A 17125-nucleotide genomic window follows, 5' to 3' on the forward strand; every position below is an offset into this window, starting at 1 on the left:
AACGAGGCACCAGTGCTAGAGATCTATAACTTATGACTGCTGTTAACGAGGCAAACGCTTTGCAGCAGAGAGTAAAAAGAGACGGGGAAGTAAAGTGCTTGGGCTGCAACTAACGATTATTCTCGTCGTTGATTAATGTGTGGATTATTGTCTGGATCAAAAGATACAGTAGGTAAGACTTATAAAACTAACTTTCTGTCATATTTGCTGAAACTGACCCTATGTTCCAGTAGAACTACATGAAGCTGGTAATTAAAAAAATAACCTACAGCCTTTAGTGGGATTTGCAAAAATCCACCGCTCCTTGTTCAGATGCACCAATCAGGGCCAGCGGGGGTGTCTAACTGTTAAGATGCACCAATCAGGGCCAGCGGGGGGTGTCTAACTGTTAAGATGCACCAATCAGGGCCAGCGGGGGGTGTCTAACTGCGTGTCAATCATTGCTCATGCACATGCATTAATTCTCCCTTGTGGGGGGAGGGGCTTAGGAGACCATTTTGGGCTTTAGCGGAAAGGGGGCGAGGGACTGAGAAGATTTTTTGGCTAAGTCCTACCTACGGCACCTTTAATGGATAAATTGTTTGAAAAATGTGGATCAGTGTTTTCCAAAAAAAAGTTATATTCAGTTTACTGTCACAGAAGAGAGAAGACACTAGAATAATATTCACATTTAACAAGCTGGAAGCAGAGAAGATTTTACCGTTTTTCATACAAAATGACTCAAACTGATTATTATTCTTTCAACGCTGTAGATAATTACTTCAGTAACTTACTGACACCACAACTAAACTAAATCAATCAATTAGTCCACAACTTTTGTCCGAGTCTGTGAGTTATTTTTTTAAAATATAAAAACCTTTGATGTGTGTGTTTGGGTGTCTGTGTTTGTAAGTGTGCATTTGTGTGTGTGTGTGTGTGTGTGTGTGTGTGTGTGTGTGTGTGTGTGTGTGTGTGTGTGTGTGTGCATTTGTATGTGTGCGTATGTGCGCATGTGTTTGTGTGTGTATGTTTATGTGTGTGCGTTCAATTGTGTTTGAGTGCATGCATTTGTGTGTAAGCGTGTGTGTGTGTGTGTGTGTGTGTGTGTGTGTGTGTGTGTGTGTGTGCGCGTGACGATGATTTATATAACAGAGGTCACTTGCCACAATGATTCCCCCAGCAGAATGAAACCAAACCAAACTCCATACACTATTCTATGTATTTAAAAAAATAAACATCTGAAAATCCTAACTATATTTCTTTATTCTAGTCACATTTCCTGACAGTGAGTGTGAGTGTGAGATGTTGAGTTGTATAACGGGGGGGTCACTGGCTACCACAGTCACACACACACAAAACAAAACAAGGATGTCACATAATAATCAGCCACTCGGTGGCGGAGGAAGGTTGAAAGGCGAGAACGAATGACAAAGATTAATAGAAAAGCAGAGATAAAGGAAAAAAAAGATGGTGTACGGAGAGATGAGATATATTTAGACGGACAAAGAGAGGGCTGTGAAATGATGGTTTGACAGCGTTCAGGGACTATCTCTGTCAGACTGATGAAGATAACCGATGAGCTGCTTCGTGATGAGTAACACAATGATCTGGTTTTATAAACTGAACTCGAGCCTTCTGGGAAACGTGAAGCTCCACAGAACAAAAATAACCACAAATCACTTTTTAAATGAATAATCCGCCACTTTTTCATCTGGATAAACAGGTTTTCAAGTGTTTCCCCTGCCTGGCGGGGGTGCAACCCACCACACCAAATTATGTTCTCAATTTAAAGGTGCCCTGCCACACATATTTTGTGACTTTGTGGTAATGTTTGAAGGTCTACCATGGACTCTGTAACATTTTTTGTGGAAAAAATGCCTTGGTTACCTTGTTTTCAAGCCATTCTAGCGTGGAATAGAAAGCCTGCAGGAAGACTCAGCTCGATTTCTGCCAGTTCTCATTAATATTCAACGAGCTAAGCTGTTTGAATCTGATTGGCTAACAGCTAGCCAATGAGAGCTAATGAATAGTAATGAGCTCAGGCAACATGATGTCAGACTGACCAGCTCTTGTGATTGGCCTGCTTTCTCCGCTTATTTCTTTTCAGTGACTAGAGCTGACAGAGGAGGTAGCAGTTCATTTTCACATTCACCACATAACACAAAAACATATGGACCTGACATATTTCAAAAAATACAAGTAAAAATGGTTTTGTGTGGCAGGGCACCAGTGCACTGCTCACTCCGCATAAAACATAACATTACATCACTTCCTGCCAACTTAACGGAGAACACTCGCCTTTATTCTCTTACATAACGTACCTTAGCCAAGCGTCCGGTTAATTTTTTTTTTTACATTTAAAACATCCCTTAAATGTTGGGACATTTTGGGAGACAATGCTGGAAACAAGTTTCAACTTGTCTTGTCACGAATCTTTGGTCTGAACTGGGCTTTACAGTTGGGCAATACGGTGACATAAATTGCTTTATTAAAGAAAACCTTTTCTGTGCATTAGCAGAGTATTTTCTTTAAGAAGATACACGACTCTAATGTTCTAAAAATGCAATTTCTGAGGAAATTGCGGTGTGAATGCTGTATGCTGAAATGCTGACGCCACACTGGATTGCTGGCTTGAATGTGTAAGAAGTAGTTGCAAGTAGTACGAACAGTTGTCAATGAGCTCTGTGATAAAAGAAATGTACGTTTGTAATTCGCCCGTGCTCTCTTACATAATCAGTTAAAATAATTCATAATTTCAGAGGGGTTTTTGAAGACAAATAATTTCATATAAAGGAGGTTTATTAACATTTTTAATAAACCTCAGTTTTTTAAAGCAGCAAACTGACTAAAATGTCAAAATTGTCATTTTCAATTTTGACCCAAGAGGACAACACGAGGGTTGAGTATCTGCTCATTGGGGGCCTGGGTAGCTCACCTGGTAGAGCGCGCACCCATATACAGAGGCTCAGTCCTCGACGCGGCGGCCGCATGTTCGACTCCGACCTTTCTGCATGTCATCCCCCTTTTATGTCTAAGCTCTCCTGTCACATATAAAGGCCTCAAATGCCAAAAAAAAACATCTAAAAAATAAAATAAAAGCATCTGCTCTTTAGCCGGACATCTGGTTACATTAAAAACAATGTTTCCCCGTCTAAAATAAAAGAGTTATTAGCCTTCGTGGAGTCTTTTTGTGACCGGTCAGCGCTCCGACGCTCGACCACAGTATAATATAGTCTGTGTAAAGAAAACGAGAGCGCTGCAAGGTGGCCGGCATTTGGCTCTTTTAGAGAGGCGCTCAGGATTGATGGGGCGCAATAAAGAGACACATACTGTAACAGAAGGCAGACAGTTTCTCTGAGCTGGGCCTTTAGAGTCGGGGAAAGAGAAAGAGCAGCGGAGGGAGAGACGGAGTGGGAGGGGAGAGAAAGTGAGGAAGGGATGCGAGAACGAGACAGATTGATAGGGATGGCGCGTAAAAAAGAAGGAAAGAAAAACTAATCTGTGGTTTTATCTCCTATGCTGCGGACCGATTTTCTCCTTCGAGAAGATGAATAGTCTTCACGCACGCGCGCACGCCACACACACACACACACACACACACACACACACACACACACACAAAGGTGCGTTTCACTATCTTTGTGGGGACCCGTCATTGACATTATGCATTCCCTAGCCCCTTACCCTAACCTTAACCATCCCAACTAAATGCCTAACCTTAACCTTTACCCTCACCCTAACCATAACCTAATTATAACCCTAATCCTAAAACCAAGTCTTAACCCTCAAACAGCCCTTTAAACTTGTGTGGTCCAGCATTTTGGCGCCACAAAGCTGTCGGGACCCCACAAGTATACTGGATTCCCGGTTGTTGGACCCCACGAATATAGTTAAACAAGAACATACACACGCACACACACACCTCTTTCCGATATCCTCAGAGTCAAGAGGACTAGACCATCAATGTGTCACTTTAGCTGCCAAAAAGTACTTTATTTACGCCCAGATGTCCCTCACCTTTCCTCTGTCTCTGTGTTGGCGTTCTAACCTCCGGTTGATTTCTGAGGACTATGGTTAACTGCTCCTCAGATCTCTGCAGGGTAAATCCAGACAGCTAGCTAGACTATCTGTCCAATCTGAGTTTTCTGTTGCACGACTAAAACAACTTTTGAACGTACGCACGTTCCACCAAAACAAGTTCCTTCCCCCGAGGCTATTTTGTAGCTCAGCGCAGCCCAAGACGATTGTGATTGGTTTAAAGAAATGCCAACAAACCAGAGCACATTTTTCTCCCATCCCCAAATGCTGTGTGGACTAGCCAGACCTTCCTCCGCAGCGCTGTGGAGGAAGGTCCGGCAATGCAAGACTAATTAAATGCTTGTGGTATTATTGCATGTTATATGGGTAGGAATCTTTTAATGGGAGTTGTGTATGGTGGGGGACACTTTAGAGAGGGACACGCAGAGAAAGATGTAACATTAAAATATTTTTTTTGCAGCTTTAAGCTAACTTGCATATGTTTTCCATACATTAGTTGTTTTTTTTTATGTGTCAAAATCTTAAATAATTCTCATTCTCATAATCCTCATTAAAACCTAAAAGGTATTATTTTGGCATCACTGCCCAGCCCTACTCTCATCTGTGGCTCCGCCCCCCTGACGTTTAAACCGGCCAATGAAAGCGTTTCTGCCTCAGTGAACAAGAACTACAATCGTCCAGCTTTTATTAGTCTGCGCGGCGTCTGTAAACGTCTGCGGCTGAAAGGGCTGGAGGTGAGGAGATCAAAAGGTCAAAGGTCAAAGGTCAGAGGTGGAGGAGGCGCGGAGACGCTTGGCGAACCTGAAACCAAACGGTGGAGGACACAGGAAGCCGTCTCGCTTCCTTTCTCTGTTTCTCCGTCACGTGCAAAAGCCCTCAAGGTTGATCAATTATTGAGTGAGCCGACCAGAGCGCAGTTTGTCTCTGTATGTTTGTGTGTGTGTGTGTGTGTGTGTGTGTGTGTGTGTGTGTGTGTGTGTGTGTGTGTGTGTCTGTGTGTGTGTGTGTGTGTTTGTGTCTGTGTGCATGTGTGCGTGTGTGCGTGTGTGCGTGTTTGTCTCTGTGTGTGTGTCTGTGTGTGCGTGTGTGTCTGTGTCTGTGTGTGTGTGTGTGTGTTTGTATGTTTGTGTGTATATATATCTGTGTGTCTGTGTGTGTGTGGGTCTCTGTGTATGTGTGTGTGTGTGTGTGTGTGTGTGTGTGTGTGTGTGTGTGTGTGTGTGTGTGTGTGTGTGTGTGTGTGTCTGCATCACGCCTGCTTTCTCTCCACATGTGTGTGGTTGCCACGACAACACTGTGTTGAAGGTTTTGGCGTGTTGGATTTTTTAATCCTTTCAAAATAAAATCAAACTGAACCGTAAATGTTTTTATTTATTTTATTATAATAATAAAATAAAATGAATTACTTAAATTTTTTTAAATATTTTTTGTGTCCAAAGTAACTCGGTTAGAAGCTGGTTTTTAATGTTTTTATTCCGTTTTATTTCCTCCCTAAATCTCTGCAGTATTACACACTTTGTTTTATCGTTGTTCTACTATTTATTGCTGCTCTGTTTTTAATTTAGTTGCTTTATTGTCTTGACGTTTGCATCGTTTATTTTAGCTTTTATGGCCTTGTGAAGCTCGATGTAACATCTGTTTTGAAAAGTGGTACGTAAATAAAATGTATTATATTATCTTCTCTTTCTCTCCGTCTTCTCTATCATTTATTATTATTATTTATTCCCTCCTTCCATCGTCTCCTCTCGTGCCTCCTCTTCCTCCTTCTGTAGTTAGCATTATATTTTGGAGTGGATCTGAATCTGGGCCCGGATACACAACGTCATTTTTTATTGTAACATTGCGACACGGCATTCGTGCTGCATTCATGTGGTGTCGTAAAATATCGGAAAAATGAGTTCCCTACTGGGAAAAGTCACACTTTACATTGTGAGAGGGCCCGGCCTTGGCTGAGGTCTGCGTTCTCCGAGTGCCTCGTTAGAGCTTAGCAAAGCTGTAGAAAATGCTTCATGGTATTTTGTAAAAATGATATAATAATGTTTTTTTTTATCTATGGATTACATGACTTACGAGCTTCGAGGTGTGTTTTCTCTCGATTGGTGAACGTGTCGGAAGATGTTACCCAATCAGCAGCGATGTGTCTGTAAACTGGTGGTAATTAAAAGGCAGAGCAACCGTCACGTATACGTATACACACACACACACACACACACACACACACACACACACACACACACACACACACACACACACACACACACACCTCACGCAGAGATGTGTCCTACATTCAGCTCTCGACGGACAGACAGTCGGCGTTCGTATGAAGTTTTAATGTTCCCACAGCGGCTCGCTCGCTCCACACATCTGATTGGCTGAGTCAACATCGACAGCCAATCAGCAGCACGCACACACACACACACACACACACACACACACACACACACACACCAAAACAACCCTGGTCTGGAAGCAAGGAGTGCTCACTCCGACTGACTTTCCTCCTCCAGAGAATAAAAACAATCAAAAGACTGACTTCCTGGCTAAATAAACTTAAATCCTGGATGTTTTTAAAAGGTGCTTAGAGAAGGATTTTGACTGACATAAATAAATGATAGGCTCTGATATAACTGAAATACGGTATGAACAGAAATATGTTATTCATCTATACACAACTCACATCTAACGACATAATATCTAGAGACTGGGGGATCTTGCAGGCTCACACATAGACACACAACTAGATTTGGTTTCAACAAGTCCTCTTCAGGCGGGAAACGGCGGGGCTGATGGGAAATGAAGTCTGACCTCAAAACGTCGCAGAAGTAACCGGTTATTTTCCACCGTGAGCTTGATTGTTTTGTCGAAGTTATACATCAACATGAGTCCTAATTCCATAATAAGACACTACCTTTAAAGTCACAGGGTTCGGACTTATTTTTCGGTGTTATTTTTTAAAACAAATGCTATTTTTCAGCCTGCACTTACTCTGACGTGCTGACAAAGGATGTATTGTATTGTGTCAGCGATGAGTATAATCATATGTAATTATCCATCACCTCTGCTGCACAACACCTCCCCTACCCTGCCTCCCTCACCTGCCTCCCCCCCCACCCCCCGTTACAGGTGAGTTTGCTCTGAGCCCGGTGACGCCATGAATAAACCATGCTGAGGAACTAGATCACAGCGCCAGGGATAGTCAACACCAGAGAGAGAGACGGCTAATCAGGTTGGAATCACACCGACAGGTCAGATCAGATCAGATAGATAGGTAGGTAGGTAGGTAGGTAGGTAGGTAGGTAGGTAGGAAGGAAGGTAGGTAGGTAGGTAGGTAGGAAGGTAGGAAGGTAGGTAGGTAGGTAGACAGACAGACAGACAGGTAGATAATAAGGTAGGTAGGTAGGTAGGTAGGTAGATAGGGAGGTAGGTAGGTAGGTAGGTAGGTAGGTAGATAGGTAGACAGACAGACAGGTAGATAATTAGGTAGGTAGGTAGGTAGGTAGGTAGGTAGGTAGATGGGTAGATAGGTGGGTGGGTAGATGGGTGGATAGATGGGTGGGTGGGTAGAGGGGAGGTGGGTGGGTGGGTGGCAGGATGGGTAGACAGACAGACAGGTAGATAATTAGGTAGGTAGGTAGGTAAGTAGGTAAGTAGGTAGGTAGGTAGATAGGTAGATAGGTAGGTAGATAGGTAGATAAGTAGGTAGGTAGGTATAGTACATAGATAGATAGATAGATAGACAACCAGATAGATAGATAGATAGATAGATGACAGACAGACAGACAGACAGACAGACAGACAGACAGATAGATAGATAGATAGATAGACAACCAGATAGATGATAGATAGATAGATAGATAGACAACCAGACAGATGATAGATAGATAGATAGATAGATAGATAGATAGATAGATAGATAGATAGGTTCCCTCTCTCTCCTGGGTTTCCAGAGTTACGGCCTCTGACGTCTCATGCCCCCACTCTCTCTTTCTATCAACGTCTGCTGCTGATTCACACGTCTATTTCAGGCCTGGCTCGCCCCCACACTGTCGACATCTAACCTCTGAGAGCGACACCTTCGCCTCCGATCAAAAGTAGGGCGATACAAAGTATCTTTTTTGTATTTTAAATTTTTTTGAATCACCATCGCATCATACACTCGAGAGAGTTTTTGTGTTTAGTTGAAAGAAACTTTGAAAAGCAACGGTCTTTCTTTTTGTAGTGCTGCCTTTTTTATGTTCAATTCAGGATACATTTACGTTTTTGCTTTTAAAACCCAATGTCTTTTGTTACGTTCAACGGGCGTAACTTTGGGTTCAACATTGGGGGGGGTTGAGATCTCCACTTTTGATTAAAAAAATAGAAATTTTGAATGTCAAACACGTCACGTTTCTGCAACACTTTGTGGCTTTTCTGCATCGAGTTATGGTGCAAATGTCTTTATGTCTTTAAAGGAAAAGGTGGAGTTAACTAAAATTGTAATTGGTTGAGTTTCGCCCTCTCATTCCCCCTGCTCTGGTGTTTCCCCTTCTCATTCCTCCTGCTCTGGCGTTTCCCCATCTCATTCCCCCTGCTCTGGTGTTTCCCCTTCTCATTCCTCCTGCTCTGGCATTTCCCCCTCTCATTCCCCCCTGCTCTGGCGTCTCCCCCTCTCATTCCCCCCTGCTCTGGCGTTACCCCCTCTCATTCCCCCTGCTCTGATGTTTCCCCCTCTCATTCCCCCCTGCTCTGGTGTTTACCCTTCTCATTCCCCCCTGCTCTGGTGTTTACCCTTCTCATTCCCCCCTGCTCTGGTGTTTCCCCCTCTCATTCCCCCTGCTCTGGCGTTTCCCCCTCTCATTCCCCCTGCTCTGGCGTTTCACCCTCTCATTCCCCCCTGAGCTGTCGTTACCCCCTCTCATTCCCCCTGCTCTGGCGTTTCACCCTCTCATTCCCCCCTGAGCTGTCGTTACCCCCTCTCATTCCCCCTGCTCTGGAGTTTCCCCCTCGCATTCCCCCCTGCTCTGGTGTTTCCCCCTCTCATTCCCCCTACTCTGATGTTTCCCCCTCACATTCCCCCTGCTCTGTTGTTTCCCCCTCTCATTCCCCCTGATCTGGCGTTACCCCCTCTCATTCCCCCTGCTCTGGTGTTTCCTCCTGCTCTGATGTTTCCCCCTCTTATTCCCCCTGCTCTGGCGTATCCCCCTGTCATTCCCCCTGCTCTGTTGTTTCCCCCTCTCATTCCCCCTGCTCTGGTGTTACCTCCCCTCATTCCCCTTTCCACTTTGCTCTTCCTTTGTGTTGGCGTTCTAACCTCCGGTGGATTTGTGAGGACTATGGTTTAACTGCTCCTCAGATCTCTGCAGGGTAAATCCAGACAGCTAGCTAGACTATCTGTCCAATCGGAGTTTTCTGTTGCACGACTAAAACTACTTTTGACCGTACACATGTTCCACCAAAACAAGTTCCTTCCGCGAGGCTATTTAGCAGAGGCACCGCGGCTTTTCTCCGGTGCTTAGCACCGCCCAAGACGACTGTGATTGGTTTAAAGAAATGCCAATAAACCAGAGCATGTTTTCCTCCCATTCCAGAGTGCTACGTGGAGTAGACCCTCCTCCAGCGTGCTGTAGAGGAGGGGTCTGGCAAAGTGAGACTAATGCCCAGTATGCAAGGATGTTGATGAGATATTTTGGTTTGGGAGATTAGAAAAAAAACACAAACAAAGCGATGTGAATGTAGCCTGAATGTTCAATGTGTTCAATAAGAGAATTTTTGAAATTATTATTTCAAGCAGTTTGTTGTATTTTAGCAGAATACTGAAAGCAGCAGAAATGCAGAAACACTTTGAATTTAATTGAAAGTAATATCGTTATGGCGGTATTCAACAACATTATCGCATATTGTCCTCGTATCGTGTAGATCTTTTTTCTGTCGGGCGAGTAAACATTACAACTCAGCGGCCCGGGCGTTCGGGCGTCATCGTCATCATCATCATCATCATCATCATCATCGTTCTCTAGCCGCCATCGGAGAACGCTCGTTGAATGATTTGATTTGAACGTGCCGTCGGCCAATCAGGAATGGAGTTTGTGCTAGATGCTTTTGACGTTTATATTGCGTTTCTTTTTTTAAGCTTTTGATGTTGTTTTTTTTTCACGAATTTTGGACACTCAACAACTTTCTTTCTTTTTTTTTTTTTTTTAAAGGGGCCAGTATAAACTGACATCGGAGAAGGAAACATGGAGGACCACACGGCATGAAGGCTACCGTAGCTGTAATATGTTTAGTTAATCATAATATATCAGACTTAAAACAGAGTTAGTGTATTATAAAAAGGGACACAATTATTAGTGTAATATGGGTTGTGCAATAAATGTCAGCATAACATGGGTTGTGCAATAGGGGTCAGTGTAATGTGGGTCAATGCAACATAGAATGGTGTAATATGGATCAGTGTAATATCAGGACAGTTTGTGGTTTGTTCACTATAGTCGATGCTTTCCTGTTTTCTATATGTCCCTTGTTGTCCACTCTTGTTGTTGTTGTTGTTTGTTTTAACATGATGTGATCACTGTTCTTGTCTCTTTGTATATAGTCTGCATATAGTGTCTTTGTATGTATTCATTAATTTGTGTGTAACACCAACCTGCCAGGGGGTCTGCAGATAGAAATTAGCCTAAGGCTATAATCTGGCATATTTACATTTGTGAAAATGTCCATTAATATGTATTGTCCCCTTTTTCTTTCAAATAAATAAATAAATAAATAAATAAAATGTACTTTGAACTGCTCGGCGAGAGAGAGTTGATTGCGATATATGATCTCAACGCTAGATGGGAGAAATATTTCCCACACATTGGACCTCCAACGTTGAACCCTGCTTCATTAAAAGCCTGTAAATATACACAATCAGATCACAATAATCCCCTCTGAGCTGAAGCGGAGTAGAAGTATGAAGAAGCACGAGAAGAAAAGACACAAGAAAATGTAAAAGGAAACCTAAAATGTGTAATTTTACAAACAGTTCTTCCACAGTTCCCGTCTGAGGCTCCGGGATGCTCCATCTCTGTCTCTGCTGAACTTTTTTAGTTTTATTTCCCCGTGCTGCTCTGCTGCAGTGACCCAGTTTCCCTCCTCGGGGATCAATAAACTTCATCTCCTCTCTTTACCAACGTCGCTCCGTCTGACAGATGAAACTACAAAAATGTGCAGGAATCCGTCCCGCTGACAAGACGCAAAGAGTGAAATGTTCTGCTCTCGGTGTCAACGTTTTCCCCGTTTTCCTCTTAACTTAAATGTTTCAACGGAGCGCTCGGGCTCGCGTTATGTAGTGCTACAACAAAGCTGGGAAATACACAACATTGTCATTGATTTGTACCCTCAGATAGAACAGCGGAGAGTAAAGCACACACAAAAAAAAGCTGTTTTGTTTGTGCATATTTGGCTTGTTGATGCATTATTGATCCCCAAAACAATGCTTCGTCATAACTACCGCCTTCATAACAAACATCTGCATGTCAGCCCTGTTATGTTTGTCTCTCTCTCTCTCTCTCTCTCTCTCTCTTGATCTCACTGAGATTACCTGATTAAATACGAGTTATACTAGTGGACCTTCAGATAAGATTTATAATAATATTATGAATTATAATTTTGATTGTGACTGCAGACTCTCTTGTAGACTAAAAGGTTTCCAGACTGTATTTACAGCAGAGACGTGAAGAACGGAACAGAGGGAGGAAGAGGAGGAGGAGGAGGAGGACGACGACGACTGGGTCTGGTTGGAGGCTGAGAGAACAGACGTTCGCCCGCCCACCCGCCCACCTGTCTGTCTGTGCCTGTCTGTCTGTGTTTCTGTCTGTCTGTCTGTCTGTGTCTGTCTGTGTGTCTACCTGCCTGCCTGCCTGTCTGTGTGTCTGTCTGTGATTGTGTCTGTGTCTGTCTGTGTGTCTGTGTGTCTGCCTGCCAGCCTGCGTCTCTGTCTGTGTGTCTGTCTGCCTGCCTGCCTGCCTGCCTGCCTGTCTGTGTGTCTGTAATGTGTCTGCCTGTCTGTCATTCTACCTGTCTGTCTTGATCCCACATTCAGACCTGAGCCGAAAGTCTAACAGGTCTTCAGGATTCCTCAGAAATCTCTCGGCCATAAAAACCTGCCGGCTTCTTCTTCATCTCCCTCCATCTTCATCATCGTCACCAAACTAAATAAACTGCACGTTGACGTCACGCGTTAACGCGTCAGCTTAAACATATTCAGTCAGAAATCAGAGTAAATACGATGATGTAGATAGAAGGGACAGACGGATACTATGTGAGAAGATGGAGGGATATTAAGAAGGCTGACAGAGGGATGTAAATGAATATGGACTATGGTTTACGTTGGATGATGGGAGGATGGAAAGAAGGTGAAAGGAAAGTCTGGGCGGAGGGGGGGGGGGTGATGGAAAATAAAAGGATGATAATAACGTGTGTGGAAAGATGATAAAGGGATGAGGACAGAGGGGTCAGGAGGAAAAACAAAGATGGAGCGATAAAGGAGGGAAGAAAGGATGACTACACTAACCCTTTTCTGGAAATTCTCACGGATTAAATAGGGCAAAACAAAGAGGTGTGAAAAAGATAAAGGGATGATGGAGGGATGTTTAGAGCGACAAAACAAAAGCACGGAAGGTGTGGTGTCGGGAAAAAGAAGGATGGAGGATGGAAAGAAAGAAAGAAAGGGCTGTTAAGAGGCAGCATAAAGGAGGATAAAGGGATGACGGAGGGATGGTTAGAGTGACAAAACTAAAAGACAGAAGGTGTGATGACAGGAAAAAGAAGGATGGAGGATTGATAGAGGGATGCAGGGATGATAGAGGGATGTAGATGAAAAATGAGAGATGACAGAGTTTAGATGTATAGAGGGATATGATGGAGGGATGACTACTGGGAGAAAGCTAGAAAAAAAGGAAGAGGAAAGATTGTTTACAAGAATGATGGAGGGAGCGGAAAGAAGTGGAAAGACAGACAGATGTAACGGTGGACGGGTGGAATAAAAAGGGGTGATGGAGAGATAGAATGATGGAAAGAACGATGGAGGGATTAGGGGTGGACGTTTTTAGAAGGATGGTTAGAAGAATGATGGACGGATGAAAAAGAGAAAGGAGGGTGGAAGATGGAAAGGAGATGCCAGGATGTTGAGCTTATGAAGGGATGAGAGTGTGCTAAGCAGGAAGATATAAAGAGTTGGATGATGGGGGGAGGGAGAGGAAGGAGGGTTGTTTACAGGAATGATGGACGGGTGGATGAAAAGAGAGAGACAGGGATGTGGAGAAGATGAAGGGATGAGTGGAGGCAGCATGAGAGAGGGTGAAGGGATAATGGATGGATGACTACACTCTAAGAAATATCAGTGCAATGTGTATCTGAGGAACAGTTGTATGTTGAAATTGTCTGTAGAACGAGATTCAAACTTTATATATATATATATATATATATATATATATATATATATATATATATATATATATATGCACACACACAATGTGTGTATGTGTACATATTTTTTATTTGGATGAAGACTAAAATTTCCCAGCTGGAAATGAATGCAGCATTCGTCCCCTCATGAGCTGTCCATGGTGCTGAAAGTGACCCTAACCAATGTTTATATATATATATATATATATATATATATATATATATATATATATATATATATATATATATATATATAAATAAAGAAAAAAAATACATTTGTTAGGTATGTATATATGTGTGTGTATATGTACGTATAAAATACATATTTTTTTACACTTACAATTGTATAATTTGTGCAAGAGCTGGGCGATATGGAGAAAATCAGATATCACGATCATTTTGACCAAATACATCGATATTGATATCGAGGCGATATTGTAGCATTGACTATTGGTGGTTTCACAAAATATTTACACAAGGAGATTTTTGATAAATTATCATCACTAATGTGGATATAATGACTAAGTGGGTAAAGGCAAATAATAGAACAGTTACAACAGTCTGGTAAGTTCAGAAAAGTACATCACTTTACTGTAACGCAGCCTTTAAAACCAGGAAAAGACAACACTGGTGCCATATTACGATATTACGATATCCAAAATCTAAGACGATATCTAGTCTCATATCACAATATCGATATAATATCGATATATTGCCCAGTCTTAATTTGTGTTCCGACAGCTTTTGCTGGCCACAGATGGTTTTGGGAGATTTAAGTCCACGTTGTCACTATACTTCTCCGACATTTGTCGCTTTTTTACGTCATTTTTGAAATTAGTTTTTTATAATGTTTTTATCGCATTTTTCGACATTTGTGACACCTTTTTCCGGTGTTTTTCTCACATTTTCTTTTTTTTAAGATAATTTTTTGGGGCATTTTTTCCCTTTATTAGACAGTGATAGTGGATAGACAGGAAAGGTGGGAGAGAGAGAGATGGGGGACGACACGCAGTAAAGGGCTGCAGGTCGGACTCGAACCCGGGCCGCTGCTAAGGACTCAGCCTACATGGGGTGCACGCTCTCACTGGGTGAGCTAGAGGTCGCCCCGTTTTTATTGCTTTTTGAAGATGTTTTTTTTTCTCTCAAATGTTCTTATATTTTAACCGAAGCTACCCTCTAAATGTACGGTGGCAAAGTCCAGGCAACAAGCTATTTTACGGATTTATTTCTTACGAGTGTACAGTTGGGGTTGATAACTCGTTGGAAGAATGATGGATGGATGAAGAGAGGGATGCTCAGATACATCATACAGGAATATAAAGGGATGATGGAGGTACATGTTCTATGTATCAAACTCAAGGGCCAAATACGGCCCCTCGCAGGTTTTGATCCGGCCCGTATGTTCACAGTAACATTTGGCCCACATATCTTTTGTTGCATTTTTCCAAAGTTTTTGTTAAGTTTTCCACATTTTTTGCCACTTTTCTGATTTTTTTGCCACTTTTCTGATTTTTTTTGCCACTTTTCCTGATTTTTTTTGTCACTTTTTCCAATGTTTTTGCCACTTTTTCTGAATTTTGTCACTTTTTCCAACATTTTTGTCACTTTATCCAACGTTTTTGTCACTTTTTCCAACATTTTTGTCACTTTTTCAGGTGTTTTTGTCACTTTTTCTGAATTTTGTCACTTTCTCCAACATTTTTGTCACTTTTTCCAACATTTTTGTCACTATTTTTATTTTTTATATTTCTTGTTGCTTTTTTCTATGATGGCTGGGGAACTTTATTGCTGACTTTTTTAAGGGTTTTCTATATCAACCAATCTGTAAGTGAGAAGACTATATATGAGACACGCAATAATACAGTAGATGAAATAAAAGCATGTCTGGCCCTTGATGGGATTGTCTTTTCCCAGTTTGGCCCTGTAGGGAAACGGAGTTGGATGATGAAGGGATGACTACAGAGGGGGAAGGAAGGGAAGGGATGGAGGACTGTTACAAGAATGATAGATGGATGAACGAAAGAGAGCTTGGGAAGTTAGTTTGGTTCTTAGTCTAGGAGGAAAAATGGATGGATGAGAAGAGACAGAAGTGTAACAAAGATGACAGACAGATGTAAAGATGGAGGGATGTCCAGAGGCGGCATGAAGGAAGATAAAGAGATGACTGAGTCACGGTTTAGAGAAGGAAGATGGAGAGGTGACTTCAGAAAAGAAGGGAGGAAGGAAAAGGAAGATGAAAGACTGTGAATAAGGACGGATGGATGAAAGGAGAGAGAAAGAGAGAGGGATGTCCAGAGGCAACATGAAGGAAGATAAAGGGTTGATGGAGGGATGGAAGTATAGGCTCAGAAGGGAAGATGAAGAGGTGGAAGATGAAGGGATGACTACAGGGGGAAAGGCGGATTGAAGGATGAATGGATGGACAGGAATGTAGGGACAAATGGAGTGATGGAACAAAGTTTAGAGTGAAGACAGGCACATGTAAAGATGGAGGGATGAAGGTATAGTTGGAATGAAGACAGAGGGGTGGACAATAGGAAAAGGAAAAGAAAGGGATGACTCAGAAGAATGATAGATTGGCAAAAAGAGGGGTGGAGAGAGCATATGACGGATGATCCCACGCAAAGGAAGATAGAGAGATGATGGAGGGATGGAAGTAGGTTTAGAAGGAAGAGGGAGCTGGCCGATGATGGAGGGATGACTACAGGGGGGAAAGGAAGGAAAAAGACGAATGGAGGAAAGGCCAGACAGGGCTGTAAAGGAGGTGAAGGAATGATGGAGGGATGGTAGAAAGTTTCTATAATAAAGGGACAGAATGATGGAGGGATGTTCAGAGAAATCATAAGAGAAGATGGAGGGATGAAAGGATTATGGAGTAAAGTTAAAACGGATGTAAAGATGGACAGAGGGATGTAAAAAAAAAAAAAAAAGGGATGGAGGGAATTCCCTGTTGCGTGCAGCTACGGCCAATCAGCTCTCCCCACCCACCCACACACACGGCGCTGGGATGTTATAGGACTGTTACGTAACGGTGTGTGTGTCTGTGTCTCTGTGTGTGTGTGTGTGAGAGAGAGAGAGAGAGAGAGAGAGAGAGAGAGAGAGAGGGGGGTATACCCTGCTTTTTGAGAGAACACCAAAACACCGCGAGAATAAACAACAACCCAGGAATCGTTTTTCCGTCATAGATGATTTCAAAAATCGACAAAAAAATTAACATTAAAAGCTGAATTTTAGGCGATTTCTTAAGATATAGTCCCGATTTCTACCCATATTGGCGCTTTCTATCGCTAAGGGGGTCACAGGAAACCGACCCGTGAAACATATAAATAGCCCTAATAATTACATTAAAATAGCGAAAGATATATGTGGACATAGACATAGACAGTCTGTTCTTACCTGGGTGGCTTTATGGAACTGCTTTTTAAACCCCGCGACGGACATCGCTTCGCTGGAGGAGAGGAAATATAAAAACAAAAAAATATATAGGGCTGAATTAGATTTCAAAAATATATATATGTGTATAATAATTATTAGCAGGCCCTGGTGGGTTTACACGCAGAAAACCTGGCGGTAGATCCTCAGGGTAACGGTCACCAGACGTGGATATTATCCGGTTATTTTGGTGAAATTGGCGGTGGAATCGGACGCAGACGGATCGCCAGACCAAACCCAGCTGAATCTATTT

Source organism: Perca flavescens, chromosome 19 (assembly GCF_004354835.1).
Source record: "Perca flavescens isolate YP-PL-M2 chromosome 19, PFLA_1.0, whole genome shotgun sequence".
In the NCBI taxonomy this organism is placed as follows: domain Eukaryota; kingdom Metazoa; phylum Chordata; class Actinopteri; order Perciformes; family Percidae; genus Perca; species Perca flavescens.